Below are 16,306 nucleotides of genomic sequence, written 5' to 3'. Positions count from 1 at the left end.
ACATTTCTAACAATGTCTGCATCATGACTGGTCAGACCTGTGGTACCTGCATGCTAGCATCCCCACTTCTCTGGATAAAATCTAGATGTACCTCCACCAGGACTGTTGAGCCTCTTCTGTTCTGTTCTCTAGTATCTGATAGGTACAAGCAACCCATCCAACCTGCTGTAGCATAAGGCCTCTCCAAGTCTCAAGAAGATATATAGTCCTTTCCCACCGTAGCCCCAGAAATCTCAGCATCTCATTAACGGCCTTGCCTTGGCACATCTAGGATAAATCCTTGTAAGGATATCATATATACCTTTTTTAGTTTAAATATATATAAAAATTAGTGCATCTTTTACCAAAATCTCATTTGTAGACACAGAGATTAACAACCCATCTGATTTACTATCACCTATAGAGTAAAAGGAAATTAGATACAGAGAAAACTGCATTTATATGTATATATGTATATGTGTATATTTTCTCATATATATGTATTTGAGAAAAAGGTTAGAAAGAAAAATAGTTTTGCTTTATTTTTGAATAAAGAAATTGTTCTCCACAGAAACTTTCAAATTCTTCAAAAAAACCTGGTAATCAAAATAAAATTATCAAAGCTAAAATACCAAAAGTATATCTTAAAATTGATTATTTTGCTTATCATCATGATTTTAAGGAATTCCTTCAAAAACACTGGCAGTACCCTTTTAAAATCAACAATGTGCCTCTGCTGGAGAACTTGTCACTCATCATGCCTAAATACTTTAGATTCTGACTTCACTACTCATTTTAACTCCCCTGAAAATAGATTCCAGCTTCCTGATTATCTGACCACCTGTTCCTCCTCACCAGCCTGGCTGGGTGCCTGCCTGGTGGTTTCTTTAACCATGCTGTCCCATCTCCAGTCCACTCCTGCTGTGTTCGCTTCCAAATTACCTTTCATTCGCAGTAGCTGGCCATGTTCAGATTGCCCAAATGGAAACATACTCAAAGAGATATCGCATGATCATCATCCTCTTAGTCTCCTGGGAAGAAAGAGATTTACTAGATCTCAACACCATGTCTGTGTTTTAGAAAATGCTATTTGGATGAGCGAACAAAATGAATGAATTTGTATTTCAAAAGAGACATGCACATAAAATAACCCTGCACAGGAAATCAGAATGCCCCCCCCCTCTCGTTATGGCTCGGCCATGAACTAAGTGTGATATCGTGGGCCTCTTTTACCCCCAACAGTGAAGGAAGGTAGAGAACAAGACCTCTGAAATCCCTTTCAGCTCTAAGTGTGCTCTGCTTCTTTCATTGTGAAAATACAATGTCATCACATTTCTCATAGTCCCCTAAAGCATTACTTCCCCTCTCCCCACATCTATTTCTGGGAGAAAGTTAAACTTTGGTTCCCAAGCAAATTTCCAAGCTCCCTGGGGGTCATTAAAAGTCTCAGCTTACTGAGAGCTTGTTGATTTTGCCTAGAAATATCAGCCAACCTCAGCGAGTAGAGCAGGAGACTGGTGTAAATGTTTTGAGACAACCCGTAGCGTAGTAACGATTCCAGGCACTGCAGAGTTGATCCATATGCCCCAGCTTCCTGGGGAACCTCCCGCTCAGTCTGTCCAGCACGTGTGTTCTCCTTCTGTCGTCTGTCTTTATCCATAGGAAGGAATCATGAAGCGAATCCAGGATTGAGGGAAAATAAAGGAGTAGAGGGACAGCTACCCTACTTTCCAAATCCACTTGATAAATGGAGAAGGTGAGACACACATGCAGTGATGAAGTGGCTCAAGTAAAAAACAAAAGCAAAAACAAAAACAAAAACAAACTTAATAAATAATTAGTCAAACTGATATCTTAAATCCTCTTTTACTGAATCTGACTCCTTTACCACCGTGTAGAGTTCAGAATGTAAGTAGTAAACGGACCTGGACCGATTTACTTTCAGAGGATAGGACAATTTATATTTAAAAATTAACATTATCTTCAAACCACTCTCAAACTTTTAATAATTACTTTTAAGGTACAGTAAAAATATACACGTATATGCTTAAAAACTTTTTAGATAACTTCTTCCTCTTACTTGATGATGCAAGTTGTATAAATAAAATCTCCATTTTTTCCCCACTTCGATCTTAATATATACACAAGAAAATGTGGGCCACTAACTTGCATTTGGCCTCTGAAAGACTGCCAGACCTCGGGCTCTACCACACAAACTGTAATCATAGGTTGATTTGTTAAAGTAAACATAAAAGAAAGTGTATAGTCGACTTCCTTCAAAGGAGACACCCTGGGATGCCACATGCTGATCCCATTTTGACACCAATGCTTTGGGAAGGACTTGCAGAGATATTTTGCATATTATTGTATAATCAAAACTGAATTTTTACCAAAAAAGAACCTTCCTTAACCTATTTCCTGGAATCAACTTCAGGTGGGGTAGATGCTTCCTGAAGTCAAGTGTACTCTCAAAAGATAAAGAATCCTCATTAAAAATATTGCAGTGACTGAAGCTGATCTTCTAAGGAGTTAGAAGTGTTTCTTTTGATTCAAGAGTGGTCATTTCAGGGACACCTGGGCGGCTCAGTCAGTTAAGCATCTGCCTTCAGCTCAGGTCATGATCCCAGCGTCCTGGAATCGAGTCCTACATCGGACTCCTTGCTCAGCGGGGAGCCTGCTTCTCCTTCTGCCTGCTGCTCCCCCTGCTTGTGCTCTCTCTCTCTGACAAATAAATAAAATCTTTAAAAAAAAAGTCCTTAGAAAAAAAGAATGGTCATTTCATAGACAATAATCACTGTTTTTCAGAAAATAACATCACTTTAATTTTTGTAGCACTTCATCATTTTAAAAGCCCTTCCACACATGTAGGATGATAGATATTATCTCCCCACCTAGTCTGGACTCCTGGACATTCCCTATGTAAGGGCTTTGGCTTATACTGCCAAGTGGAAGATTCAAGATCTCACTCACCCCCAGAACAGATTTTAGATAACCCTGCTCACCCATACCCAGGGACTAGATATTTCAAACTTATCAGTCCCTCCCCTTTTTCCACAATCCCATCTGATATCCCTCAGTATGGAAAACTTTAGCGAGTAGGGAAACAGTTTGATTAAAACAATGTATTTAACTTGCTAGAAGTATTGCTGCACTTTAAGAGATAACCAAAATGATTCTCAAATTTGGGGATATAAGAGTTTCTGTCGAATGTCCCTTTCCTCTATTTTTCCCCTCACTTCATTCCTCATACACCCACAGGGAAACAAGACCAACTAACTTCTACACTCTCCACCGAAAAGACTGCCAGACCTCAGATTCTATCACACAAAATTTGAAATTCTCTAGGGATCTGCTTCTGTATTATTGTAGGATAACGGATGAAAACAAGAGTTAATCCTTGTATTACATTTGCTGCCTCATTTAATTGGCAAAACCTATATCCCTTTCCTTGGAAAATTATGCCATAATACTAAGGCTTTTTGACAAGCCTTGAGGATATTAAGGGCCAAGGATAAATTTTTACATTTATTCATTTTTTTCTACCGTGACATTCTTCTTCGGAGGGCTTCTCATCTGACATTCTAAGGACAGAACAATGAAGACAAATTATGTATTTACTCATAATCTCTGTTCTTTTTCCCATGAATGTAGATCAAAACTTCTCAAATTTTACTGATAATGAAACAGATCAAGAGCCGAGGATTTGCCTTATCCTCAATCCCACAGTAAACCCGGAACTAAGTCAGTGAATGAGATTTCGGTGCCTAGCTTTCTGATGTGGCGAGCCAACTCACACAGCCTCCTACTACCATGCGTATACAAACTTCCCACTACCCCCCTTCGCCTTGCAACCACACACTGCCTTACACTCAAAAGGAAAGTTGAAGAGGGTATCACGAGCATGAATCAGAGACAAACTTGCGTAGTTAAACTCACAGGATGTTCTAGGATGAGAGAACATTTTAAAATCCTCTAGTGCAGATCCCTGATTCTGCTAAAGACCTTTAGGCCTAGATTGAGAAGTGACGTGTTAGTATACAAACATACAGTGATTCGGTGAGTGAACTAGCATGAAAACAACACTTTTGTAGACAAGGCTGTTTTCCTGGGGCAAATTACCTTATCAAGGTTGACTTTTGAACTTTTCCTTGTTGATTTCCTTAAAAATATCATTGAACTGCAAACTGTGAAATCTTTACAGGTGTTGTACAATCCCTGAGACCTTTTAGAACCCCTGCTACCACTTCAGCCGGAGCTCTTGGAGTTTATTTGCACATAATGCATTAGGAAAAAAAAATACTGCAGCTTTGAAATTTTGAAAAACCTTACCTTCGAATATGCCACACTTCCAACCAATATATCCTCCTGAAAGTCCAGCAAAGATGTGGGCAGAAGACGTTCCTGAGGACAAAGAAAACATATAGAAAATTTCTCAAGGTTCAAATTTGAAAATATCAGTATCATTCAACTGCTCAAGATGTTGGAAGTTGCTTTGCTTTTACTTTCCATTTCATTTTTGGTATGCTCAGATTTCCGTGGAAGAGGATATTGTTTACTTTTAGGCTACAGATCAAGATGAGCAAAGGATCTGAATCTGCATCCAGCAGGCCTGTAGAGTCTGAAGATGGATCTAAACACAGTGGAAATTCAACAAAGGGTCAGGGATGGACTCTGAACAATAGTTTTACACCCAGAAGGCAAATTGGAGAAACTTGAGACAACAAAGACAGAGCCACTGGGTAGATCTGACTGAATTGTTTTTGAAACCCCAGAGACAAGAGGAAGTGTCTCTTTATCTCAAACCTCTCCTCGCAATCTCTTTGACTTCTCTCATCTTCTATCATTAAACCCACCAATATCCACCTAATTGCTCAAACCAAAACACTTAAAATTATTTGTGAAATCTACTTTTCTTCATACTCAGTAGCTAATTATTCAGCTTTGTCCATTCAAAATTAAAAACATATCTTTAATTCACCTCTTTTCTCTTTAGTCCAGGCCACCACTCTAGAGCAAACCACCATCATCTCTCAGCTGGTAAATTGCAATGGCCTTCTTTCTGGTCTCCAGCTTTCATGATTGTCCATCTCCAATTTGTTCTCCATACAACAGCTCAAATGACCTATTACAATAATGTAAATATGATCATGTCATTCCTCAACTTAATCTTCTTCAATGATTTCCCACTGTAGTTGAGATAAAATATAAAATCTTTTATTTTTCTGCAAGGTAATGTATGATCTAGCCAATGCCAAACTCAGCCTTACCTCTTGCAAAATTTTTTCCTACTTACTATTCTATTTTTACAGAACACCTTTTACTTTCTTAACCTTGTCCAGATCTCAGATGCTTTCCCCATAATACTCTCTCTCTCTCTCTTTGGAATTTTCCCCCATTCCTCAGTTATTAACTTAAATGTTACATTCTCAGACGGATTTTTGTTTCCTTTTTTTTTCCATTTGCCAGAATGTATTCTTTTTTTCTCACAATAAAATTTACCTTAATTATTTTTTTAATTTAAATTCAATTAGCCAACATACAGCACATCCTTAGTTTCTGATGTAGCATCCAATGATTATCAGCTGGGCACAGCACCCAGTGCTCATCACATCATGTGCCCTTCCCAACGCCCACCACCCAGTCACCCCATCCCCTTTTTAATACCAAATCCATGTCATAATCTATTGTATAGCACACTGCCATTTTTCTTCATGGCACTGACTACAGTGTACATGCTTTTGTTTGGTTTTCATGTTTCTTCTTTAGTAAATCACAAGCTCCCCAAAGGAAGGAATCAGATATTTTGTTTACCACTATATACCCAGAAACTAGAACAGTGCTTAACATATATCAATGCAGTCAATTGACTAATTAATTGAAGGAGCCAATCAATCAATCAATCAATAAAAAGGTAACAAATATTCATCTGACATATACCCTAAAAAACTCCAGAAAGGCCCCTTTTTCAATATCCATGGCCCCTGCAACTTCCATCAGTTTTTTTCATCATCCCTATGACAAAAGAAAAAAGTTAAGTCCATTTTCTTGATATCCTGATGATATTTGAAAACAGTTCTTGTTTCTGAGTACTTTGTCTTTAGCAAGATTCATAGCAACTACATGGAATTAATACATATCTCTTATGTGTCTGTTATGCTCCAGGGACTTACTTGACTTAATGGAGAATGAAAGAATAAATAATAGACCCTGTCCCCCCCAAAAAACAACCTAGGAGTCATAAAAGCAAACACAGTTCAAAGTAAAAGATGACTTGTGTTTTAAGAAATTCCAAAGACCATATTATTTCCAGATTAGGAGTACCAGAGAACTTCATGAAAGAGGGAATATTTGGGCTGAACTATGTAGGATAGGTTAGGATTTCAATACAATGATATTAGGGAGAGATAACAGCGTTCTAGGGAGATAAAAGAATATGACAAGATGTACATTTTTAGAAAACATGGAGCATACTTTGGAAATAGAAAGGAGCCCAGTTTTCTTGGGCCATATGTTACGAGAAGCAGTAAGATATAGCTAAAAAGGAGAGATGACAGTAATGTTTGGAGGCCATTGATTCTCAAGGTTTATATTCTATTGATAGAGAATGGCCATCAATTGAAGCCCTTGCACATAGCAGTTGTGCATTTAAAAGATTAGACTGAAGCATGAAAAACAATTGTATGAAGTACGGAGACCCTGGACCCCTGGATGAGGAGATATTCCTGAGATAGTTTATGCAATTGCTTAGAACATGGCACTACAAAAAAAAATAATAAAAATTAATTAAAAAAAAATGGTACTACAGGCCAAAAGTAGGATGTGGTGAAGGGAAGGAAAGAAGAGCAAAATTAGCTCTTGGTTGTGATAAAACTCAGATATGTTCTCCATTCTATGAGATGTCTCCAGTAGAAATGAGCCTCAACTGGCCACCACAGTAATGTGCTCCATAACACATCCTTCACTGGCTTCCTTCCCTTTACTGTTTCCCTTCACCTCTTCCCTTCCCGTTCTTCCTGGAATCACCTCTCAAATATGCTACTTGTACTCACATCTTTGATTCTGAGAACTCAACCTAAGTCAGATGATATTAATAATAATAGAAAACACAAAAATTAGGGCAAGTTGAGAGTAGGTGTTGGAAGGAAAGGATCAACATCGATTTTTGACATTTTGTGTGGAGTTGGAATTTTTATTATTATCCATACTTAGTTAAATCATATCCATGCAAAACATAAAGTATAATTTGAATTAAAACACACAAATATTTTAAATGATGCCAAATTGTGAGAATTTAGATCTGCAAATATTTTACACCTGTGCATTCAAGTTTTGTTGTTGAACATTCTTTTTCCATTAAACCGATTAAAAATCAAACACCTGAGGGCTCTGGTTCACACACATACCAATATAGCCTAAGATTGAATTCCAAAGATCTTCTGAAATAGCTCCATTTTTAATAGGAATATAAAATCCCTCCCTTTTATCAAACATATACCAAATAAAATTCCAATAGAATCAAAGTTAAAAATAAAATCTATAGCCAAAAGGGGAACAAGAAAAAATAAAAGTCAATATTTGATCTATAAGTGGGGAGAAATTTCAGAAATCTAAAAGCAACTAAGTTACAAAGTAAGAGATTAGTAGATTTAACTACATATTTTTAAATATTAAAATTAAATATAAATAATCAACTGTGGAAAAAATCTCAATGTATATCACATACAAAGTATTACTATCTTTAATATAAAGAGTACTTATAAATCAATAAGATGAATGCTTTAACTGTAAAAGACCAAAAGACATAATAAGGATACCAAAAGAAAGACAATGCAAATGAATAACATTTTAAAAAGTGTTGAAGTGTTTAAAATTGTCTCTTTTTGGGCGCCTGGGTGGCTCAGTTGGTTAAGCGACTGCCTTCGGCTCAGGTCATGATCCTGGAGTCCCTGGATCGAGTCCCACATCGGGCTCCCTGCTCGGCAGGGAGTCTGCTTCTCCCTCTGACCCTCCCCCCTCTCATGTGCTGTCTCTCTCATTCTCTCTCTCAAATAAATAAATAAAATCTTTAAAAAAAATAAAATAAAATAAAATTGTCTCTTTTTGCTTATCAAATTGTAAATTTAAAAATAATAGTGGCTAAAAATTGTATGAATTTCTAAAATGAGAATTGAATTCATTCTCATCCACACTGGAAAGGAGTATAAATTGGTGCGGATCTGCAATCCCTTACCTACACTTCCAAAGTTTAAAAGTTTTTTGGAGCTTTTTGGTAGCAAAACAGACTGGAACTGAAAACAGGCTACTTATAGTTTTTATTTATTTTACTTAATGAGAATAAATGCATTTTGCTAAGGAAATATTAATGTGTTTGATTGGATGTAGTTCTCTATACCTGAGGAAGGATGTTACCTACCATATGGTTAATGCAACCTATTATCATTCTAAAATCCCCAAATTTCTAAATTCCAAAACATATATAACTCTATGGATAAGGGATTGTGGACCTGGACTTTAATTTTTGGGAAAGGAACAATTTGTCAGATTATTTCTAATTATCTTAGAAAGGTTTTACCTTTCCTTAATAATAATACACTAAGGAGCTTATTCTAAGGAAAAGTGGCCAATAACATGCAAAATTACTTATAAGTAAGGATATTCATTGGAATGTTATACCTAATATTAAGAAATTGAACATAACCTGTCTGTTCATCAAGAGGAGAATGTCAGATAAATGATGGTGTCAACATACACTGGAAAACCATAGTAAGAGCATGCTTTCGAGGAAATGGAATGAGAGGTGTCAGAGCTGAGGTAAGAACAAAACACATAAGCATGTCTGAAACACTAATAACAATTGTATATTTATAGAAAAAATACCTGAATGAAATTATTATTTCTGGAAAGTGAATTATAAGTTGTTTTAATTTTTTAAAACTTTGCTCCTGTGTTTTATGAATCTTCCACAAATCTTGTATTATTCTTACAAACAGAAGAAAGGGCATGCTATTTAATTATAAAATTTGAATTATTTTTCATGATTTGAGCTCAGAAAAGAGCTTTCAAAAATAAAGGCCCATGCTTAGACATTTGGACTAGTATTTGCATGGCACAGACTCCCAGACTTGATTAAATCACAGATGATATATGAACCTTTGCAATTAAAATACTTTTCACTCAAATTGTCGACTAGTCACTTAAAGCATATATTTCAGGGTTTTTCCTATTATTTGTTATTTCTTATAATGGAATGTAAAAAGAGCCTAGACACTGCTTAACTCTCAAAATTAAAACTTATGATATGGAGATGAAAACCGCAGCATAGGGAATGCAGTCAATAATATTGTAATAACATTGCATGATGACAGAAGGTGACTATACTTATCACAGTGAGCACTGTGTATCATATGGAATTATCGGATCACTTCATTATGCACCTGAAACTAATATAACATTGTATGTCAACTATACTTACATAAATAATAAAAATGTTTTTTTAAGTTACAATGTATTTGAAACATTACTTTAGGTTTTTAAAGCTTTTTACAGTTTGCCCACCACTGTCACATCTGTTTCCTAATTCATTCTTCATGTGTATTTTTGTGATTCTGCATTTTATTAAAAAAAAAAGTTTCCAAAAAATGCAAAAAAGTACAAAGAAAAACATAAATTTATGAGTTCTCACAGCCTGGTATTAATAACTGTTAATATTTTGTCATTTTTATAAAAAAGGAATGAACACCCTCTGGCTAAAATTAAGTTCTCTCTGACTATTTTCCTCATCCACATTCACACACGTGTCTTGAATGTATGCACATTTATGTAGATGCACATATCTCTCCATGAACAATACATAGATAGTGTTCTTTTGTGTCGGGGGGTATTTTAATTTGCATGTAATTTTATATTTGCATATTTTTCTCCCTTTTTTTTAAATTTAATTTTATTATGTTATGTTAATCACCATACATTACATCATTAGTTTTTGATGCAGTCTACCTTTTATTTTTATTTCAAATTCTATTTTAAGTTTTGTCCATATGGGTATACACACACACATCATTGCATTGTGTAAACTACCAAATTTTATTTTTGTTTGCTCTTCAAAATAATCCTATAAGGTAGGCAAGACAGTGATTTTTGTCCTACTTTACAGATGAGATGTTAAATCATTTAAAAGATGTACAAGAGGCTTAACTGAAATGCTCTAATCCTAGTTCGGTGTTCAAAATTCCTTCTCTGATAAAAAGAATTTTTAGATAAAAAAGCCAGACTTATGGAAACATGGAAATTCATCAAGAGTTACCATTTGATGTTGCCCTTATGAACATCTGGAGACCTGTCTCTTTTCCAGGGACCAGGACAGTTGGAAACAATGACTTTAACTTTTACTAGTATCCCTTGCTTGTTGAACTCATGACATCAGTGAAATATAACTGCATGTGTGTCTCCCACTATTCTTTAAATTTTAATCAGTGGCGTAACTCTTCCCAGGCCTTGGATGAACATCCATAGGCCCCATGGCTTCAGTTCTTAGGTTATAGTTTTATGGTTACTTTCAGTATAAACATAGTCTGGATTTAGATACTATAATGTCTGTCTAAGATACTAGCCAAATTCCTGCACCTGACAGAACAGCTGATTACTGCTCTCCTGGCCAAGTTCTGGGCTACTTCAGGCTGGAGGCCTGTGGTGGGGAAGGGAATGAGGGTGGCGAAGTCCTTCTGCTCTTGCTTTTTCACTTATTAGCTGTTTCCAGGTTTCTTTTCCTACTGGAGTCTAAGCAAGAAAAAAAGGAAAGATGACAAGCAGGACATTTTTTTTTTACTTGATGGGGTGGTTTTCTGCTCTGTGGATATGAATAATAAGATTTAAATCTTTCTCTTGATGAAGTTTTTGTGAATTCTGAGGAGATCCTTTGCTGGATCACTCTCTTAAATTCCCTGGACACCTCTGTTCCAGGTGGTTATCTGTAATTCTTTCTTCTGCACCTGGTTATCCAGGGTGACACAGATAGTTTCTTGCCTCTCCCTCCTCCAGGCAACCCTTTTGGACAGGACCCTTTGGACAGACTCTTTGCTGGCTTTCTTTCACGTGACCCTTATCTGACCCTTGGAAAAATTCAAGCATCCCTTAGCCATTGGGCAGTGATGGATCACAGTGCAGAAGCCCTCTCCAGGCCCTACCCCCAAAGCTAGGCCTGCTTTTGTTCTTTAGAATTCCTAGTTTACAGCCTAATAAAGCTTTCTCAGGACAGAGACAGGCACAGTGCTTTGCAATGCCCTATTTTTGAGAACACATTCTAAAGCTCTTTTATTTATTGTCTTGAAATCCCTCCCCCTATGTTTGCAGTAAGAAGTTCACAGCCTCCCTACACCAAACGGATGGGATAAAGATTTAGAGCATAACAACCTATTTCCAAAGAAGAGTCTCTGCAAATCCCATGATCACACCTTCTCTCCCAGTGTGTTTTTTTTTTTTTCTCTGTCCAAGAGATTCCATAACCCAGGTATCATTTCATGTAAAAATAAAATGAATTGATAGGAAGGGGTTTGTCTTATACTTTGGTAACTAATACTTATCTTATTGGCCCCTTTGTCAAAATAAAGCAGGGAAAATCCCATCCTAATTTCCTGTATTACCTGGCCAAGTGACAAAGGCTAATTGTTTAACTACTGTGCAATCTCCCACATTTAAAATATAGATTAAATGAGGTAATGAGACAATACTACTACTTAAATCATAAGGTTGTTGAGATGATTGAATGAGTTAGTAGATGTTAAATCTTAAAACATGTCTGGCTTGTCCTAAGAACTCAGTAAATGTTAACTGTTATTATTTCTCTTTCCAACTTCCAGCTAGAAAATAAGTCATGGGGAAGTAATGTACAGCATGGTGACTGTAGTTCATAATATTGTATTGCATACTTGAAAGTTGCTAAGAGAGGAGATCTCAAAAGTTCTCACCACAAGAAAATAAAATTTTCTAACTATATATGGTGACAGATGTTTACTAGACTTACTTTGGTGATCATTTACAATATATACAAAAGTCAAATCATTCTGTTGTAGACGTGAAACTAATATAATGTTACATGCTAATTATACCTCAGTGAAAAAATTAGACACTAAAAAAATAAGAAAAATTCAACTTGACTAACATTTCCCTCACAAGTTTTTCTTAATTTATCCTGTCAGTATTAAGCATGTCTTCCCCAGTATTTCCATAATACCATAGATGAATTCTGTCTCTTTGTGTTCCCAAATTCATGTATCATGTTCCTACAAATAGGTGTTTCTGTGCATGTCTTCCCCTTTAACCCTTCAAGCCAGGGAGGTCGATCTATTTATTTTTGTTTCCCAAGCATGTTTGATGGATGAACAAATGGACAGGACAGATAGGATGGCTAGACACTCAAAAATAAATAGTGTCAGTAGATGATCAACTTTACTGAGGTAGATGAATGAACGGATAAAGCCTGAATAGCAAACAAGTCTCTGAAGGCTCTAAAAGAGCACAGAAATATGCACAGTTTACACATGGCTGTGCCAATATTTTCCTATTAAAGCCATAAGAATTTGTAACAAAAACAGACTAAAGAAACATTGGATTCTACTAGATGTTTAATGATACCAGACTGTGTTCAGAAAGAAAAGCAAATATCTTTATAATCATTCCATGTGGATAATTTATTGAAACAATATCAGTGTAAAAAATGTAGGTAACCATGGCTCCCATTGCTGTTAGATAATTCTAGCTGATCATTATGCTTTAAACCTCAAAGAGAGAAAATGGAAATTCACAATTGATCATATTGGCTAGATGATGAAACTGTTGAGTATTAACATTGAAAGGTATAAAATTAGAAATAATCTTTAATTATAATTGCCTTGTAGTACTTACAATGATTATGGATAAAAGACTACAATAGACTTGAATGTAGTACAATTACATTATTTTTTTCTTTTGATTTATAAAGAAGTCCTAGTATTACATTAAATCTTTAAAAAGAATATAATTAATTATATTAATATAGTTAACTGGGACTGAAAGACACCCTAACAAAAAAAATGCTTTCCTTGACATTCAAAAACAACTGAATATTTTTTCAAGTGGGTACTTCCTGCAGTTGTGGAGGCAGCTGCTAAAAACATTAGTAATCATTAAGAGAAAGTAATAGTGAAGAAGTTTCCACTTTTTTGTTTGTTTGTTTTTCTTTTTAAGCCAAAATATTCCATTTATTTAGTTTCATCAGATCTGAAACTTTTGGGATGTTTTAAGCTATGAAAAATAAAGTTCTATCAACCCTCATAATTCTCCATGAATTCCTCCCCATAGCACAGCTTTACAAACTGCTGTGGGAGGCATATTGGAGCTTTGGGTATGTGCTCTTGTGGAACTGCTATCCTACCCACTTCTGTCCTAGTGAGATGAGCAGCCTGTGAAGGTATGGATGGTAATGTGGGGACTGGGGAATTGGTTAGACTTATTCTGCCTTCACCTTGCTATCTGACTTTGCGCAAGTTATTCAAGCTCAACTTTAGTTATAAAATGGGACATCCATTTAATTATTGGTAAATTGGAGATGACTACATTTACTTACTAGGGTTATTTTCAAGCTTAAGGTCAATCTTTATAAAGTGCCTTAAAAATTTCTGCCTACCCTATAACAATAAGATTATTATTTTAATAATAGATTTTGATTGCAGGGAACAAAAACTAGGTCAAATCAAGGGGTAGGTGGGCAATAGTCTTTGTGGTGGGAAGGTGTGGTACCACTCTCCCCTTTCTCAGCTCGGGATATACTAATGTGTTCCAGTCCAGCTCAGAAGTACTCACCCCTTGACTCAGCAGATATAGGCACACTTATTTGATATATGGAAACTTGAAACTCTTTGTCATCTGTGAGGAAGGGAGAGTGACATATTTTTTTTCCCCTTCTTGATACATCAGTAATTGACAATTAGGACTTCTTAGTAAAGCAGCGAAAATCAGTAAATACATACAGGGGCAGTTACCTGTCCTGACATAATACCACAAGCACTTAACCAGATTTCCAAGTGAGGCCTGACACACAGTAGAATGCCAGATACTGAGAAGACCATCACTTAGGGGCCACACTCTTCTTCCCATTGCTTTTTCTCTCTGCATATTTTTGCTCAATTCTCCTCTTTGTTACCAGCTTCCTCGACATATTCATCTTGCACCCAATCTGCTGTGATCATGATCCTTGGCTATACCTCTTAGGTCTAGCACCGACCTTCAGCTGACCGTAGTCTCTGGGTCTCTTAGATTAAAGAGAAAATAGATTGCCCCAGAAAGTGATCTATCTGCTGTCAACTCCCTGGAGATACCAAGATAACCTGTTGACCACCAAAGTAACCTCTTGAAAAAAGAAAGCAGTGTTTATTGCTTAACACGATAAGGGGGGCTGGTATTTTGGCAGTCTCAGTAGCATCTCATAGATAGAGAAGGCAAGGGTAGGATATGTATGAGGATTTGGAGGTCTAATTTAAGGTAAGTCTTTCAATGCTGGAGCCTAACTTGACATTGGATAAGTTTGTGACATAACTGTTTAGGTTTGGTAAACGTAGAGGGGCAAGGGTTTCTAAGAGTCTTGAATAAACAATCTTCTGATAAATGTAATGAATTTACCTATTGTCCTAAGAAAGAGTAAGGAGAGCTAGCTGAGTAGTCTGCTGTTCAAATAAATGGATTTGGGGCATAGTTCTTGAAACAAACAATAAAATTATCTGGAACTTCATCTTCCTGGGCTGGACTTCCCTAAAGTTATGTTAATTAGACAGTAAACTGTATGTTTTAGATGGTTTTCTGTTCTCAGTTCTCAGTGCTGGTTGTTTTTAGAATCACTTGGAGGGGGGCGCCTGGGTGGCTCAGTCGTTAAGCGTCTGCCTTCGGCTCAGGTCATGATCCCAGCGTCCTGGGATCGAGCCCCACGTCGGGCTCCCCGCTCGGCGGGAAGCCTGCTTCTCCCTCTGCCACTCCCCACTGCTTGTGTTCCCTCTCTCGCTGTGTCTCTGTCAAATAAATAAAATCTTTAAAAAAAAAAAAAAAAAGAATCACTTGGAGGAGGGAGGTTATTAAATATATATACTTTATCCCACATTGGGACATTAACCATTTATCTTTAGAAATGGTATTTGGGCATTGATAAATTTATAAAATTTCCCAGGTGATTCTAATGTTCAGCCAGGGTAGTAAACCAATGGCCTAGATAATATTTAGAAACCAGGCCACAGAAATTATATGTATCTGGCCACTCAGTGGCTTTGCCATGTTTGAGCAGATATCCATCTGTGGGGGGAGGGTGGGGGAAGGAAAGGGGGAAGAAGCTGGGATATGTGAAACATAAGATTGCTCCTTCTAGAGACTGTGGGTGGGGCAGGTAACTGAAGTCTCCTAGAGGTATTTGTCATCCCTAGGGAGTGCCTGGTCTGAGATGAACCACAGTATGTGCACTCCACCCACATTACATTTTTTATCCAGGTGTTAGAAGGCCAACGCCCCTGGAAGTCATAGGGGGTTAAACTGCCAAGACATGAGTGTCAGGAGCTTGTGTAGGCTGGATACACCAAGCCATGGTTGCTGTTGATGACTAAAGGTGGGTGGAGACAGCAGAGGAAAGCTTGTTGTTCCTGGGCCATGGCCCAGAGGCTCCAAAAAAAAAAAAAAAAAAACCCAGACCTTGAAAAGATTATGAATCAGCTAATCATTGTGGGAGGGCCAGATTATGGTCAGGAAGAGGCTCTAGGAAACATCAAGGGAATGGAGAAGTGAGAGAATGACTAGTGACCTGTTAGGGCACAGAAGAAGTGTGACAAGAATGTAGATAAGTATCCGATGATACTCTTGTTGGGGAGAGCAAGCAGAGCAGGAACTGGAAATGAGGCACTAGGGAGAGCATCAGGAAGAATCTGGTCACATTTTGGCAGGGAAGAAAAAGAATTCAGTCCAGGGATACCTGCTGGTGATGTTTGATCGGGCTACTCGACAAGAGTAGAACTATAAGGATTCTATATGATGACTAACCATAGCTAGCCTGGAATAGAAGAGGAGTAGCGGCAAATGGGAAAGGATAATTCTTCAGAGTTACCAAGACAAAAACAAAAACAAAACTTGTTGAGACCAAGTGAATAAAGAATACCTCAGAGAGTTGTTGTTCTCAGGGAGGGATCTGATGGCACCTGATCCGTGGAGTTACTGCTTAGGAGCCAGGGAATTTAGAAGGGAAGATAAGCCATAATACTGACCAAAAATAAATAAAACAACAATAAGGCAAATACTGGCATGGCAAGATTATAGTTACACA

This window comes from Halichoerus grypus, chromosome 1 (assembly GCF_964656455.1).
Source record: "Halichoerus grypus chromosome 1, mHalGry1.hap1.1, whole genome shotgun sequence".
Taxonomy (NCBI): Eukaryota; Metazoa; Chordata; class Mammalia; order Carnivora; family Phocidae; genus Halichoerus; species Halichoerus grypus.
Note: the sequence above shows the minus strand (reverse complement) of the source record.